This window comes from Euwallacea similis, chromosome 5, assembly GCF_039881205.1.
Source record: "Euwallacea similis isolate ESF13 chromosome 5, ESF131.1, whole genome shotgun sequence".
NCBI classification, from domain to species: Eukaryota; Metazoa; Arthropoda; class Insecta; order Coleoptera; family Curculionidae; genus Euwallacea; species Euwallacea similis.
The window spans coordinates 6,132,332-6,148,588 of NC_089613.1; the positions used below are offsets into that span (position 1 = coordinate 6,132,332).

At 35.5% G+C, this 16,257-nt stretch overlaps 1 protein-coding gene across 3 annotated transcripts in view; it reads left to right on the forward strand.

Moving 5' to 3' along the window:
• LOC136408835 (Kv channel-interacting protein 1-like) overlaps positions 1 to 16,257 on the forward strand; it is a 154,238-nt gene that overhangs the window by 53,724 nt on the left and 84,257 nt on the right. The gene's annotated exons all lie outside the window — the stretch shown is intronic.

Genomic DNA, 16,257 nt, shown 5'->3' on the forward strand with positions numbered 1-16,257 from the left:
GGAGATAAAACTATGGGGATGTTTTTTTGTGAAGTGGTGTTGGTCCCCTAGTAAAAGTTGACAGCATTCTTGACCAGGAGAAGTACAAGAACATTCTTCGAGACCCTTTGCTGTCATACAGTCCCTTTTGCTGACAAAAATTTACCTGTGGCTTGGATCTTACAGCAGGATAACGACCCCAAGCACACTGCTAAATCTGTGAAAAAGTGGTTACTCGATAATCATGCGTCTGTACTGGAATGGCCATCATGCAGTCCAGATCTAAACTCTATAGAAACTTTTGGGGTTTTTTAAAAAGGGAACTAAAGAGTAAACAAATTAAAAATTTAGATGAACTTAGCGACATGGTACTTCAAACCTGGAATTCCATATCTTTGAAAAAATGTCAATATCTGGTGGAGTCAATGTCAAGGAGATGTCGGGCTGAGCTTGAAAACAAAGGATTCGCTTGATTGAAACAATAAAATAAAAATTGCACTATTGACGAATAGTTATTTTTAAATACATAAATTTAGTTTCACTGTGGAAAATTCTTATTGGCATAATTTTGTTATTCGTATTATTTCTTCGATTTACAGTGTTTTATTGCACTTATTTTATACTTTCGCTGTATTTATTCGAATAAATCAGTAAAGATGTTTATAGGCCTATGTTTCCTGCCAGGACAAATTGATTGGCAGTCTTACCTATACTTTCTTCAAGAAGAATTACCTTCGTTGCTTGAAGATGTACTAATTGTATTAAAAAATCAAATGTGGTATGTACAATGGAGCACCTGTTCATTTCAGTGCAGTTGATTGAGAACATTCACATGCAGTTTATTCCAATCGCTGGATGAGTCGTGATAGATCGCAACAATAGCAAGCAAAATCCTCTGATTTTAATAGCCTGGATTCCTTTTTGTGGGGTTATGTGAAAGCTCTGATATATGTTATTCCCATTAACATCCTACAATATTTAAAAGAGCCAATAGTTGCCTTATGGGAAACAATTCGGAATACTCCGGGAATATTTGAACCGGTGCGCAATTCCTTGCACAAACCGACTGAAGCATGCGTATAAAGTGGAAATGGTTATTTCTAAAAATATTTCTAAAACATTATTTGAAAAGGAAAGAAATTTCAATTCATTTTTAAAATAAACAAATAAATAAATATAATTTCTTTTGTTTTAATCAAGAACGACCCATCTAATGAGAACAGCGTAAGGGACTTTATTATGTAGAATTGACCAACTTAGTCAGAGAAAATATTCTCGCGAAAAAATGTCAATGGTATATCACTTTTTTAATAAATAATATCGGAAGACATGTATGTAGGGACAGCACTGGTTGAGCAATAGAATTACTTTTCTTATTATAATACGGGGGTTTATGTCCTATTAGCACACACCAAAACTGAAAGCAATATCTAAATAACTTTTTGAAAAATTTCAAAATAACGATTTTAAAAGAAAATTTTCAACACACTGTAGCTAAATATTTGGCCTATTGCAGACATATGTTCATATGAACTTTTCTTCATAAAATAACCTGATAAATCACATACTGAAATATTAACACAACTTAAGGACCAGTCTGTATAATTAGTGGCGTAGCTTGTCCAAGAAAACCGTTTTTCGGCAGTTTATTAGTTTACGTTAAGGATAAACATTTAGTGGTATATTAATTATAGTTTATATTTTTAGTTTTTAATTTTAAAATTTATATTGCTACATTTAACTCGATAGTACCACTAAAGCCCTAAAATGAACTCGAACAAGGAGATTGAACAGAAGTTAATTCTATTTAGGAGTTACGTTAATTCAAATTTTCAGGTAGGCACCATATGGTACAACTTCGCTAAACGACGTTATTCATTAACACTTAGTTAAGTGGAACATTTGTGCAAGTTTACACTTGCTGTTGGGTCGACCCTCCGAATGATAATGCCTGGATTCAATAATTCCATTAGATATTGTTATAAACGGGTTTGAACAACAACTTTTATATTCAGATTTTAACAAAAAGATGAAACCTCCATGTGAATATAATTTATGGTCGCATTATGACCTATTTATGAGGCTATGATTCATAATAATTTCAATTCAGGGAACAATATTATTATTTATGGGTATCTACCGAGTATTGGCACGCTTTTCATGAAATTTGAAATTTGGTTTAATTTCTAATATACATTATGTTATTATTTAAATCAAAGGTAATACATATTAAAATATTTAGATATATATTATTTATTTATTTAAAATATGCAAAATAATTCTTTTTATTAAAAAATTAACATCTCTAAGCCTCTGAATATGCATCAATATCCTAATTTACGTATTTGAATGAGTGACAGTGTATTATGACTGTAGCCTTACTTTTCCTTACTGAAACGATTTTAATATTATTTTCTGGGATTGGTGTGGCGACCTCAGTTCGGGCAGGACATGAACAGAGCAAATACACACAAGTTTCAAATTTTTTGTTTCCATCTTGATTACTAAACTACAGAAGAATTTCAAGGATCTGGACAATTTACAAACATAGTTGTCACTGAAGATCACTACCAGAAGAATTCAAAAGAAAAATGGATCCTGGGAGCTCGCAAGTGTCTGAATCGGACCAGACTTCCCAGAATGGCTTCCTTCAGTATAAATAAAAAAGAAGAGGTAAGAAACCCAGGTCGGACCCTACTACTTCAACAATACCAACCCCAAAATCAAAGAAACCAGCACTGGGTCGACCGATAACATCCAATACAATTGCTGCCAACACCGACACTACAACAACAACAAAACCACAACATCCAACATTTTTACACACAGTCATCATCTTAACAAGCATTACAATTTCTGGAGTGGAATTTGCTTTGAGGTGGGTAGATCTCAACGCAAACCGGGATGTCATCATCAAGCAAGAGAAGAATTTTCTTCTCAAAACAAACGACAAGACCACAACTATAGAAACCCTTCAACTACTGATCAGCCAAAAAGTGAAAACATCTTTCAAACGGTCCTTAATACTACAACCACAACACAAAACGAAATGCATCTTCAGGTAACGCCATCCTACTCAGTAGTAGCCACAGGGGTAGACTTAGAAATAATAAATGACATGTTGTTGAGAAATTTAGAAAAGAAGAGTCTCTACATCAGATTCTGCAAAAGAGTCATTTCTAGGAACGGAATGCACCAACTCTTGTGATGAAACGTATAACGGGAAACCTCACAACATATAAGAAGTTAATGAATGACCAGACGGTCCAGTTCTTGGGACCCGTTTTTCGAATCATTGAAAGCAAATCGTTAGTATCCACTCCTGCTCCATGCAGCAACTTCAACTCATTTAGCCACCTTCTGTCCGGTGGACAAAAGAATACAAAGAATCAATCCTATGTAATAAATGCCAGGAACGTCGTCCAATAACAAAATGTAAGTCACCACTTCCAGGCAGTTGAGATGGCTTATAGTTAAAAAGATCACGCAGCGTGGTCTCCGAGTCCGAGGAGGTCTACAGCCCCAATTGAAGATATACCGAACGTAAGGATCAAATGTCTTGACAAGAGATCGGATAAAGCATCGAAAATTCTAACAAAAAATAATAGAATTAATTTACCGGTGACTATTCACGCTTGCATAATAAACAAGCACAAATGCCAATTTAATAAGAAAAACAACATACATAGGGAATAACTTATTAAAAAACTATGTAAAGAGTTTTGTTGAAGACTTCAGCATTGACACATCGGTTATGTTCTTTGGGAGGTATATCTGTAGCATCAGGTTTGATACTACTGTAGATATAGCATGGTGTTTATATCTTATAATGAAATCACAGATAGGAAAAGGACTATAAATATGCGTTTATTAATGTAAAGTGAACAAAAGAGAGCATAAAGTAACTTGTGAGTTTCATGAGCGCGGACGCGACTTCTGAGTTACCAACGACAACCGAACCCAGAAGAAAAGAGGGCTTGTACATGCTCTGCAAAATCTGAAATACTAAAACCCATGGTGATAAACTATGGGCGTACCCTGGTTAGGGTGCCATCTGCATCACCCGCCGCATCAAACCGTTACGTTTTAGCTGGGAATTGGAACTGCCACTATAGGGCCAATGGAATCTATCAAGGGCAATTCAAATGCAGACAAAGTATATTACAGACAGTTCCAATGCCGACTAGGCCTAGCATGGGAAATTCTCATGCCCCAACTACTGCCCACCAGGGTCGTACCCCAGGGATGTGACAATCTTAAAGATAATTCCTACTATTTAACATGTATCCAACTTAAAAGTAACACCTATTTACAAGAAACGCGATCCTACATATGTATATCTTAATGTTCGATATGCTTCTGCCTAACAAGAGCTCCCCGATAGAATCCCCAAGATTAACTAAGACAAACAATCACAAATGTAGAATATTTAATATATTACGATATATTACGATAAATACTTTACGCCAACATTAACGGATTAATTCGTAAAAAACAAGTAATATACCATTAGATAGAACGTAATGACACCGACTGTTACATATTCGTAAAAACTAAAACAAAACTGGCACAGGATACCAACATATAGGAACTGGCAGTATCTCTGTATACAGGGTGCCTCTAAAAGGTCTTTACAACGCTCTACCATAGGTAGCTGAGATAAAAATAAAACGATTTAACCACATTTGCCTTAGTCCAAAAATTTATAATAACCGAGCTACAGGGTGACTCTCAATGACGCTCCTTTAAATTGGCCACCACGTTCCCCGGACTTAAATCCATTGGATTTCTTTTTATGGGAACATCTTAACTCCGTGGTGTACCGAACACCTGTTACTACTGAAGAAGAACTTTGGCAACGAATTCAAAATGCAGTAAATGATCTTCGGGGCAATGACGAAGTAATGCAAAGAATACAGTTTAATTTTATTCGTCACATTAATTTTTGTGTGCGTGCAAATAGTGGACATTTTGAATAGTTACAAGCGTTTTTCTCGAAAATAATTGCAGTTAGCGGCTTAATTAAGGTATACCTTTTTTAAGCAAAAATACCGCGCAAATATGTTTTTTTGTCCAAAACTGGTTGACCGTTAAAAACAAAAAAGTTTGAAGGACTTAAACAAGTACCTAATGCGTATACGTGGGGCCCTCTGCGATTTACCGAAATTTTGTTTGTAGATATGAATTCCTCATCCCGAAAAACCCCCTTGTAGAAAATTTCATGAGTTTTCCTCTTGCCATTTAATTTTGGCTAAAAATTGAATTTTACATTTCAAATTTGCCACCCTGTAGCTCGGTTATTATCAATTTTTGGACTAAGGCAAATGTGGTTAAATCGTTTTATTTTGATCTCAGCTACCTAGGGTAGAGCCTTGTAACGACCTTTTAGAGACACCCTGTATATGGCAACACCTTAAATAATGCCAGAATAAGAGCAGCAGTGTTATTAAAATCAAAAATAAATCTAGGCAAAGCGAACCCCTTCCCTTAATAATTTTTTGAACGACTGTCTCCACTATGCCATCCCTTACCTAAATGACCAAATCCATATTTTCCTAGTTTACATACATGCACGTTCCAACGTAGAACAAAACATATTTATCAAGATGTGCCTTTACAAACATGCAGCTATTATTAGAGGTTTTAATCTAAACGGAAATAAAACAACGTACCTAAACAGATCCTTAGATAATTCAGGCTTTATTAAGCAACATACGCCACCGACATTTTTAATGCCTGAGAATCAAAAGTTAACACCAGACATCTTATTACATACAGGGAACTTGACAATAACATTAATCATGTTAATCTGACCAACGAACTTATGTCGAATCATTCAGCTATTACTTCTAACATCAACCTCCAACAAATGCAAACTATGCCCCCCGTAGATGAAATCCCCGAAAAAGTAAACCTAACCAAAATAGACACGGATAAAGCAAGGCCATAAGTACATACAGCGCTCGTAAAAGGAATTGCAAAATGTTTATAACTTTCATAAGCTCGATATTTAAAAAAATACCTAAACACGTATAATTTTATTTAAATAAAGCCATTGAATGCATTATTTTTAATGTTAAATTTTTTCACCCCTCTCAAGCTATCCTTACTGAGGTTTTATTTTGAAACGAAAAGGTTGTAGTATATCAAATGAAAAGTAATTCAATAAAGGATACAACGATGTACTCTAAACCAAAATCGGATCTACAGTTACTTAAAAAATAAATAGAACAAAGTCCATATCCTAAAAAAATTAAAAGTTTTAATCTTTGCTTCTCAGATAGACATCCATTCTTATTTCACTTTTGAAAGAGAATGAAAAAATGACAATGAAACGTAAAAATTCCAAATCGTCAAGGTACACAATTTTTGTGATACAAAATTTTGTGGCTTTCGTAGAATTTATTAGTAGTCGAATTCAGTTGTTAGGCACCTACCATAGTTAGAATATAAAAAAAAAATGAATCGTTTATCTAAGAAGCGAAGATTTGTTAAACTTTTTGAGGAATTGAGATTGGAAAAGAACTTACGAAGAGATGTATCTCACATTTAATGAGAAATATCCAGACCTAACTATACAAAGGAGTGTAGTATATTTTATTAATAACAAATTTGAACAAACTGAAAGTGCGAAAAAATGGGGAAGATTTCGAATAGCAACTGGTGGCGATAAAGCACTAGACATTCTGTTATCTATCGATGAAAACCTCATACAATTCAACAGCAAACTTGCCGATGAATTTGATGTACCTGCAAAATCAGTAAGTAATCTTTTTAAACGAGAAATATTTCATCCATACAAAATTTCCATTACCCAAGAGTTGACGCCTGAAGATTTTGATCGCAGAATGGAATTTTGTGAATTGATGCACGAAAAAGACATTCAGAATAATAAGTGCTTTTCTAGAATTTTATTTTCGGATGAAGCAACGTTTTGCCTAAATGGATCTATTTGTCGACATAATTGTCGGTTCGGGTCTACAGACGACCCTGATTGGATGCAGACGCTGTATACACAACGCCCGCAAAAACTCAATGTTTGAATGGGTATAACCTGCTACCAGTTCATCGGTCCATTTTTCATAGAGGGGAACTTAAACGACACATCCTACTTGCACTTATTGCAAAATGAAATAATTCAAGCAATTTTTCCTGGAGAACATGAGAAACAAATAACCACTATTATTTGGTTCCAACAAGATAGTGCGTCGCCACATTATGCTGTGGTTGTGAGAGAGCATCTTGATGAGATTTTTCTTTAGGAAATGGATTGGTGGAAGGGCACAATAGAATGGCCATCACGATCTCCAGATTTTATGCCTCTTAATTTTTTTTGTGGAGTCACTTAAAAGGTTCCGTTTACAAAAATAGACCACAAAATTAAAAATGACACTTAATAGTATAAACAGGAATGTAAAGACATCGATTGAACAACACTGACGAGACCAATAGTTGTAGGTATGTCAAGAAATTGAAAAATACCAAAGAAAATTATAGTAGCAAAAAATTTTAAAAAACTAGCACGCTACAAAAAAAACGAATCACATAGATATAATCAACGAAGGCGGAACAGAACATTATAGTATAGACAAAGACAAAGCGGATGAGTTCGCCAGACACGTTCGAATTGCTTTAAGAACGTCGACAAATCCAAAATTTGACGAATGTAACTGGAATTTAGCGAACAATTGGTACAATAACTATTTTGATAACTCATCAGACAACACATACAAGCCAACTAGAGACAGAATACAGCGAAGCACTTGCACATACCAAAGATAGAGCATCAGAGAAAGACAAAAAAAAGCAAAGTTGTTAAACCTCCAGAAACCCGCAAGCTCATTCTATATCAAATGAATAACTGTATTATAAGCAAAACAATCCCAGATTCCTGGAAGACTGGCGAAGTAACGTCTATCCCGAAAAATGGACTAGAAAATTTGCACACATAAAATTGCAGACCTATTACATTACTCTCAGGGCCAAGTAAAACTTTTGAACATATTATCAAAAATAGACTTCAACAACTGATAGGAAAGCTATCAATTTGGCTGTAAACCAAAATACTCGACTATACGCCCCTTCTTTGTCTTGAACAACATACAAACAACACGACTAAACTGTGATAGATCAGAAAGTCTATTTATGGGCATTAACAAAGCCTTTGACATCTTCTAATACAAAGGTCTACTATAGAAACTACACGAACTCCAAACACAAAGATACTTACTCTACTTAATTAAAATCTACTTGAAAACCGACAACTGGAAATACGAATTGATACTACTCTCTCTTTTCCTTTCTCCCCTGAACAGGAACTCCCACAGGTTTCGCCTCTCTCACCCTTACTTTATTATATACAAAGCTGGGCGAAAGTCCGGAATAAAATTAATATCTTTTCAATGAGTTACTTAAAGAAAAAAGCTGAAATACGTGAATTGATTTTGAGTTGTACGTATTTTTGGCAATAAAATGAAATATTTTCCTTCAACCTCTCAGCCCCCTACCCTATCCAACTTTCTTTATGAAATTACATATCGTGTGTGGGTTCGTTGAGAGGCTCGTGAAAAATAGAATTTTACCATACCTTTTTTTTTTAATTATATGGTTATTAGGTAATAAAAAAACCCTTTTAAAAACAAAAAATTGGCAAATACCTTCTTAGTCCTATCTACTCGTACAGGTTATTTAACGTAACTAATGCTGAAAATGTCCTCCGCTTTCTACTTAGCATGTTTCCAGGGGATGAAAAACCCCAATAAAAATTAATATCGATATGCTGTCTTTAATTCTCACTGAGTTTTTATTTTACATCGATAAAATAAATAAACAAGCCAAATGGTATGCAGCGTATCAAGACGTACAGTTACTCACACAATTGAGTATACACCTCTAATTTTATCAAATAAAGGTCTATTCTTTCAATTTAAACAGCTTTTGGAATAACATATCTCTCTCTATATAATTGATACAACTTCAACAACAGTATATTAAAAAAAGAAATTGCAAAAAATCAATTTAACATCGTATTTTAAATATTTTATGAAATCAAAGCGAAATACGATGACACAAAATTAAAGATACACCGCTTAATAATAATGAATTTCTAAGGATAATTTTGTTTAATAATGGGTTGCAAATCCCTTAGCATCAATTACGGCCTTTAGACGATCTGGCATAGATGCTACCAAATTTTTCGTAACGGAAGACGGGATGCTTTCCCATACATCAATAATATCTTGCTTGAGTTGGAAGATATTTGAAGATTGTTTTTTTAAGGGTCCTTTTCATATCCATCCACAAATTTTCTATGGGAATGATATCTGGTGATTGTGGGGGTGGGTTTACTAATCGAGGAACGTTGTATATTAGCCACTGCTTAACTATAGCCGCAGTGTGTTTGAGATCGTTTTCTTGGTAAAAGTAGTAACATCGAGGTATTTTTAATTTTTCAGCTGAACGATGCAAATTATTTTTTTAAATTTCCAGGTATCTCTCCTTATTCATAATGCCGTCGATGAATTCCAAAGTCCCAGTTCCTTCAGTTCCCATACAACCCCACAATAGTACACTACCACCTCCGTGTTTTACAATAGGAACGGTGTGCTCTGTTTTGAAGGCAGTATTTGGCTTTCTCCAAACAATTTGACGACCATCAGAGCCAAATAAATTGATTTTGGTCTCATCGGAAAATATTACGTTGTTCCAAAACGATACATCACAATTAACATATTTTTTGGCAGATTTCAGTCTTTTAAGACGATTTCGTTTGGAAATGAAGGGTTTCTTACGTGCAATTCTACCATGAAAATTGTTGCTCCGAAGTACTCTTCGTATTGTTTCATTGGATATCGTCCGATGTATTCTTTCCTCGACCTCCTGACGTAGTTGTGCAACACTTCTTTTAGGATTTCCTTTAATTTGTCGCAATATAAAACGCTCATCTTGAGAACTCAGGATCCTTTTCCTTCCTCTTCCAGGTTTATTTTCGATTGTTCCTTCGTATCTGTACCGATTAATAATCTTCTGTATTGTGGAATGGTTTTTGTCAATCAATTTTCCTATTTCACGATTTTCCTTGGCAATACCATTTTATAAATTGCTTATCTTCTCATATCAATTGATATTTCGCTTCAAACACGTGCCATTTTTGTTTAAGATGATTTACTAATGCAAGTAACTACAGAAAACAGCTGACATATAAAACCAAGAATTCCTAAGTGCGTAAATAACTTTTTTTTCTAAATTCCGTAGATATTTTATAGATTATTTGCAGGCGTATCTTTAATTTTGTGTCATCGTAATTCGCTTTGGTTTCTTAAAATATTCAAAATCCGTTGTAAAAGTACTTGTTTGAAATTTCTTTTTTTAATATAATGTTGTTGACATTGTAAGACTTATTTAGATGCAGAATCGGCATTCAAAAAGTCGGTTAAAATTTGAAAACTAGAACCATATTTGATAAATTCAGAGGTGTATACTCAATTATGTGAGTAACTGTATTTTAAAAGGTGAAAAAATGCTGCATTTTTGTGTGAAGCTCATTTTATCGATAAACAATACATTTTTTTATTCCGTTTTAAAGTTGTGGCATTTTTGGGTAAAATAGACTTGAAACGTCCAGTTTCTTAATTTGTGGACTCTCAAGGTGTTTTCTTTGAACTTGCCAAACAAAAATGATATTGTCAGAAAGACAGAGTATCGAAGTGTTGATATTGCTTGGATGTGGAGATAGAATGTGAAGTCAAAGTGAAGTGTTTGCGTTATTTAATGCAAAACATCCGGAAAAACAAATTTCCCAGGCTACTGTTAGTAAGATGTTATATTTTTAGGAACATGATACAGTGAAGGACTTGTTCAGAAGTAGCCGGTCACGTGTTTTAGATGACGATCAAAAATTCGACTTCGCCTTATCTTTGCAGGAAGGTTCGCACGTGTCAACTGTTGCATTGGCTCAGATCCATGCTGCGTCTAGACATATAATTGCATAAAAATAATAGACATAAAAATGTTTTTGAAAACAGAAAAATATCCCCCATATACGGTATACCTTGCCCGAAAGCTTTTAGAAGATGACTGATAGGCGTTTGCAATTTTGTAAGGTAATAATGAGACGGTGTGAATAATCTATTTCCACTGAACATACTCTTTTCAGATCACCTACCCTTTATTTAAATGGAATGGTTAACAGGCACAATTACCGTTTCTGGAGTCAGAAAACCCCACATTGGATATATAAAGCTCATACGCAGCGCCTTCAGAAAGTAAATGTATGGGCCGATGTCATTAACAATTTAATTATAGGGCCATTCTTTTTCGAAGAAAACCTTTCAGTTTGACTTTTTAAGTTTTGAATTGGTGCTTGCTCTAGCTATTATGCTTCCCAACGAAGCAGGTCCAGATGTACCCATTGAAAAAATCTGGTTTCAACATGATATCACATTTGGGTGTTAATGTTAGAGGATATCTTAATTAAATATTTGCGGATTATGGGATTGGATGACGTGGCACAAATGAATGGTCACCCAGATCCCCAGACTTAACGCCATTAGATTATTCCCTTTGGGGATATCTAAAAGATAAAGCTTATCAAAATAGGCTGGCTCATATTGAAAACCCAAAAGTATAAATTAGAGTTAAGTCAAATAGCATACCGGCTGATGCCATTCGGAATTCCATCGACGGATTTTACTATCGTTTGACAACATACCAAGTAGAGATTGAAGTTAGCATCTGTTACGTTAAATAATCTAGAAATAGGACTAAGCAGGTATTCGTCATTTTTTGTTTTTAAAAGAGTTTTTTTATTTCCTAATAACCAGATAATTAAAAAATATATAAAAGTATGGTAAGATTCCATTTTTCACAAGCTTGTCAACGAGCCCACACACGACATATAATTCTATAAAAAAAAACGTTGGGTAGGGTTGCAGCTAAGGGGTCCAAGGAAAATATCTTTGGTTGAAGCTAAAAAATACATACAATTTAAAATCAATTCACGTGTTTCAGTGTTTTTTGGTAAGTCACTCGTTGGAAAAAATATTAATTTTATTCCGGACTTTCGCCTAGCCCTGTATACTGTCAATATACATATGTAGGATTCTTAAGTCGAGGCACAATCGGAAGTCGTTGAGTTGTAAATAGTGATAGTACTTTAATACTTGTAATTAGGTTAGGTCTTAATTTAAGATGAAAGAATTGTGAAGGGGCTGATGTTGCCCCTATAGGACGCCTATGTATGTCGCAACCTGGTTAGAAGTATTTTTGTCAATTAAGAGGGTTTCGCAATCATTATCTTCATGCAATTCGGCTATTTTATGATTAACGTCTAACCACCCTTTGTCGGTACTTGTGGGAAAGGATAGCCGCCCTTTGTCGGCGTGGATGAGACGCGCGGCCGCGCTTTGTCGGCATTTCTGGAAATGTACCGACAAAGCGTTATCAGTACCATGGTAACGACTCAGGTGGTGTCGTAAGTCAGTAATTGCTTTCTAGCCAGGGTACGACACTGTTTTGATTACCTTTAGTTGAGTATTTAAGAGCGCCCCGAATCTAGAGGGTCCTCTTTCTTTTCGAGTGGCTCACCAGAACTGTTATCCTACATTTGAATCCGTTTCTTATTCAATAAACCCTATTATTCAAAATAAAAACCCTAGACAACTATATAAAAAACCTACACATATACATATAGAATTGTGACCTACAGGATAAAAAACAAAAAAAATCATATAACTAGGAATCCGCCTCGGATTCGCTACTATTGTCAACCCATGGCTTCATATTTCTATTCAAGTCAATGTTCGTCCTGGTCCTTTATGTACGCCAACTTTCATGACCTCATACCGTTCATTGGGCATAACCTTGATGACTTTGCAGGGACCAAGGAGCTTTTTGCCCAACTTTAGCCCACCACCTAACTGTGCTATCTTTATTGCGACTAGCTCCCTCACGCTATATTGTCTCGGGTTTTTTCTTCTTAATTTATGTATATTCTTTCCTGTTTTCTTTTTGCATCCTTAAAATTTACTCTTCATTATCCTCGCGTAGTTTTTCTCTTTTTTCGTTGAAATTATCCATCAACTCCCTTTCAAGCATTTCCTTAATTCGTATTTCACGAACAGTCATAATATGCAGCTTCAGCTCTCTAGCCTTAGCGAAAGCTCTTCCGTAAGTTTCACATATAAAATCCTTCTTTTTAACTTCATGTTTCTTAACAGCTTGAAGCCTCAAATATCGCGAAATTTTGAATTGTGCAGTACACTGATTGCATCTGTACGTCTCGGTACATTCGGCGTGCAAAACGGAAATATGTACTTGCAATGCTCCAGGCGTTTTCACCACTTTCCTACATTGGTCACGCACAAATCTCTCAGTTGCATGCACTCTTAAATGAGCCGCCAATGCCTTTTTGGAAGGAAGCGATTTATTGCAAGTCTTGCAAACGAAATTAGGATGGATATCAATGCAATGATCCTTGAACTTTTCCTGTGTACATTTTTCTGGGCACAGCATGCACGTCACATGGTTACAACAAAGTGCATCAGCAACGTCCCTTCTGTGCTTTTCAAATTCACTCTCCGTTAGGAATTTTTTTTAGCGCCTCTTGCAGGTGTACACACATTTTCCGCGATTTTAATGCTGCTTCATGCCAAATAAACCCATTTCCAATTGAAAAATGCCTTCGGGACTTGGTACAGCTATAGGAGGGCGAACTGTGACGTCTAATTACATCCGTTATGCTGTGAGCTACACGGAGGTGGACGCCAAAGAACTTGCATGATCTGAACCTTTGTGAGCATTTCTGACAATTGTAAGAGTACTTGGTGGGGCGCTTTATGGCCCTCTTCTTATGTTATAGCATGTGATCTTCATATTCGCACCGACTTAGAAAACAAATACATCTCCTGCAAAAATTTACGACTTTATATGATGCATAAACAATTTTTTTACTTGCAGGAGAATTTTGCTCTCGCTGCTGAGGTGGCAGCTCCTCCGTTGGTGGAATAACATAAGTCGCTCGCATATGAAAAGTTTTAATCATATTTATAAGCACTTTGTACTCGATATTTTTAGCTAAAATCTGCGTGTCTATTTCATTGATTTGTCATCTGGGTTCTGCTGCCCTTGTGCTGAGTCATAGTTATCTAATGCATTAATACCAATGCAGTTGTCACTATTTAGCTCCGACTTTATCAGGGAGTAGTAGTCAGGACTGTGAAATTCCATTGACATTTTCTCCTCTTTGTTCTCATTATTACCCTCAAGAGCATAGTTTATGTCTTCATTGGCCGATAAATTGATATTTTCCGAGCCCTCCATCAGTTCCTTTACTTCCGCTTTCTCGTGTGGTGAAAGTTTGCTTGGATTCTGGTACATCGGCTCTTTATCCTTCAAGATTAGCTTCATGGTAATATCTATATGTTTTACCTGCACTTCTTCTTGCTCCAAACCTTAGGCCATATTTATTTCCATAAGGAAATTTTCAGGACTCTTTTTGTATATAACGTATTCACCCCCCCCCCCCCCCCCCAAAGCTTACGTTCACCGATTTTAATAGGTCCTTATCTACCACGGCTTTCAAGTTTGAAGCATTTGTTGGTATTATATGAAACGTTAGGGATATGTCTTCGTCATTAATCCTCATTGTCTTTTGAAAGAATCTTTCCGTCTTCACTCTATTGGGACCTATTCCTTGCTCCGAGTTAAGGTTATATACCTAAAATAACCTTCATAGGCATCACTCCTAATCGCATTTATGTCGCTTCCTGTGTCTAATAATGCTGTCAGTTGTACACTATTAATTTGCAGTTTAACTGCATTTTTTGGCACAACTTCTATGGTGCAAAAGTTAGTGGATGTATCATTTTCATTTGTGTTGTTCGTTCTTTTTGGGCATTTGGCTGATACATGTCCAAATTCATCACAACTGTAACATTTAATACCCTTGGTCCTATTTGAACATCCATGCTGTTGGATTTATATCCCCTGAGTCCGCAATTGAAACAATTTGTAGGTTTTCCCCTTCGGTCATGATGCTCCTCCTTTTTTACTTCTTTCCCCTCGTATTTTTGTGTGGACAATTTGGACTTTTCTGAGCTAGGCGTATACTTCTTTGCTTTAATTTGATCATATAGTTTGACCTTCTCCTTAAATTCAGCGAAACTTCTTGCTCCATATAGTACCATTTTGTTCGATGTATCTTCCTGACTTCCATCAATAATGTATTGTATTATGACTTCGGCCTCTAACATCACTCGGCTTCCTATCTCTCGCATAACCAACCCATATTCTTGTACGGTCTCAGAGTATTCTTTTCTTCTTGACATTAGCTGTTTATGAATTTGAGCACTGCTAATTTTTACTTCAACTTCTTCAATAAGTTTCTTTTTAAATGTTCCAGGGATTTAATACCCTTTTCCGATTGAACGAATAGCTTCGCTAGGCCCATCAATGATTTCTTAGTAAATATTCATTTCTGTAGATCGTTCCAGCCTGTAATTTCGAAGAGTTCTCCAAAGTCTTGAATTAACTTTTCTATAGGATAGTCGTCTTTGCCATCAAACGGTGTAATGCTATCTTCCACGTCCCGGAAAGTTAAGGCGAACAAATTGTTTCTCCTTGCCTTTGTTCCGATACTGGGCTGTAAATAAGGTAAATTTTCTTCATCGGTTTTGTCCTCACTTTCAGATTCGTCAGTGTATCTTCGGTCTCCGACAGCTTCGTCTTCTGTCTTAGCATCCTCCTGTTCGTTGATAATATCGTCGTTTACTGACAAGTCATTCAGGAAAGAATATATCCGATCTAAAATATCATCCCATTGTCCCACATAATCTAGGTTTAAAATGTGGTAATCCGTCGTCAAATTGCTTGAGCTTAAATGATCCTCGATGTTGTTTATTTTTGCTTGATATTCACTGGAGGCTCTATCTAATTTAAAACCAGAAAATTCCTTCAGATTTTTTCTAGTTAGTCGCGGTCGACCTTCTTCGCCGTATGCAGCAACGTGCAACGCTTGAACTGCCTTTAGCTTAGAATTTGTTATATTTTGTGAATTTTTTTCCATATCTCTTAAAGTAGTCATAAGTAGGTATGAGAATCAATATCAGCTTGTATATTAAAAATGTGATATGGCGCACTTTGCTACTTACATCAAATCAATTGAAAACGATTATTTGCTAGTAAAAGTCAAGACATAATCAAAATTTACAAAAAAAAATTAAATCTACTAACATATAATTTAATCTAAAAATATATTGGGGTTAACCAGTACACTTTTCT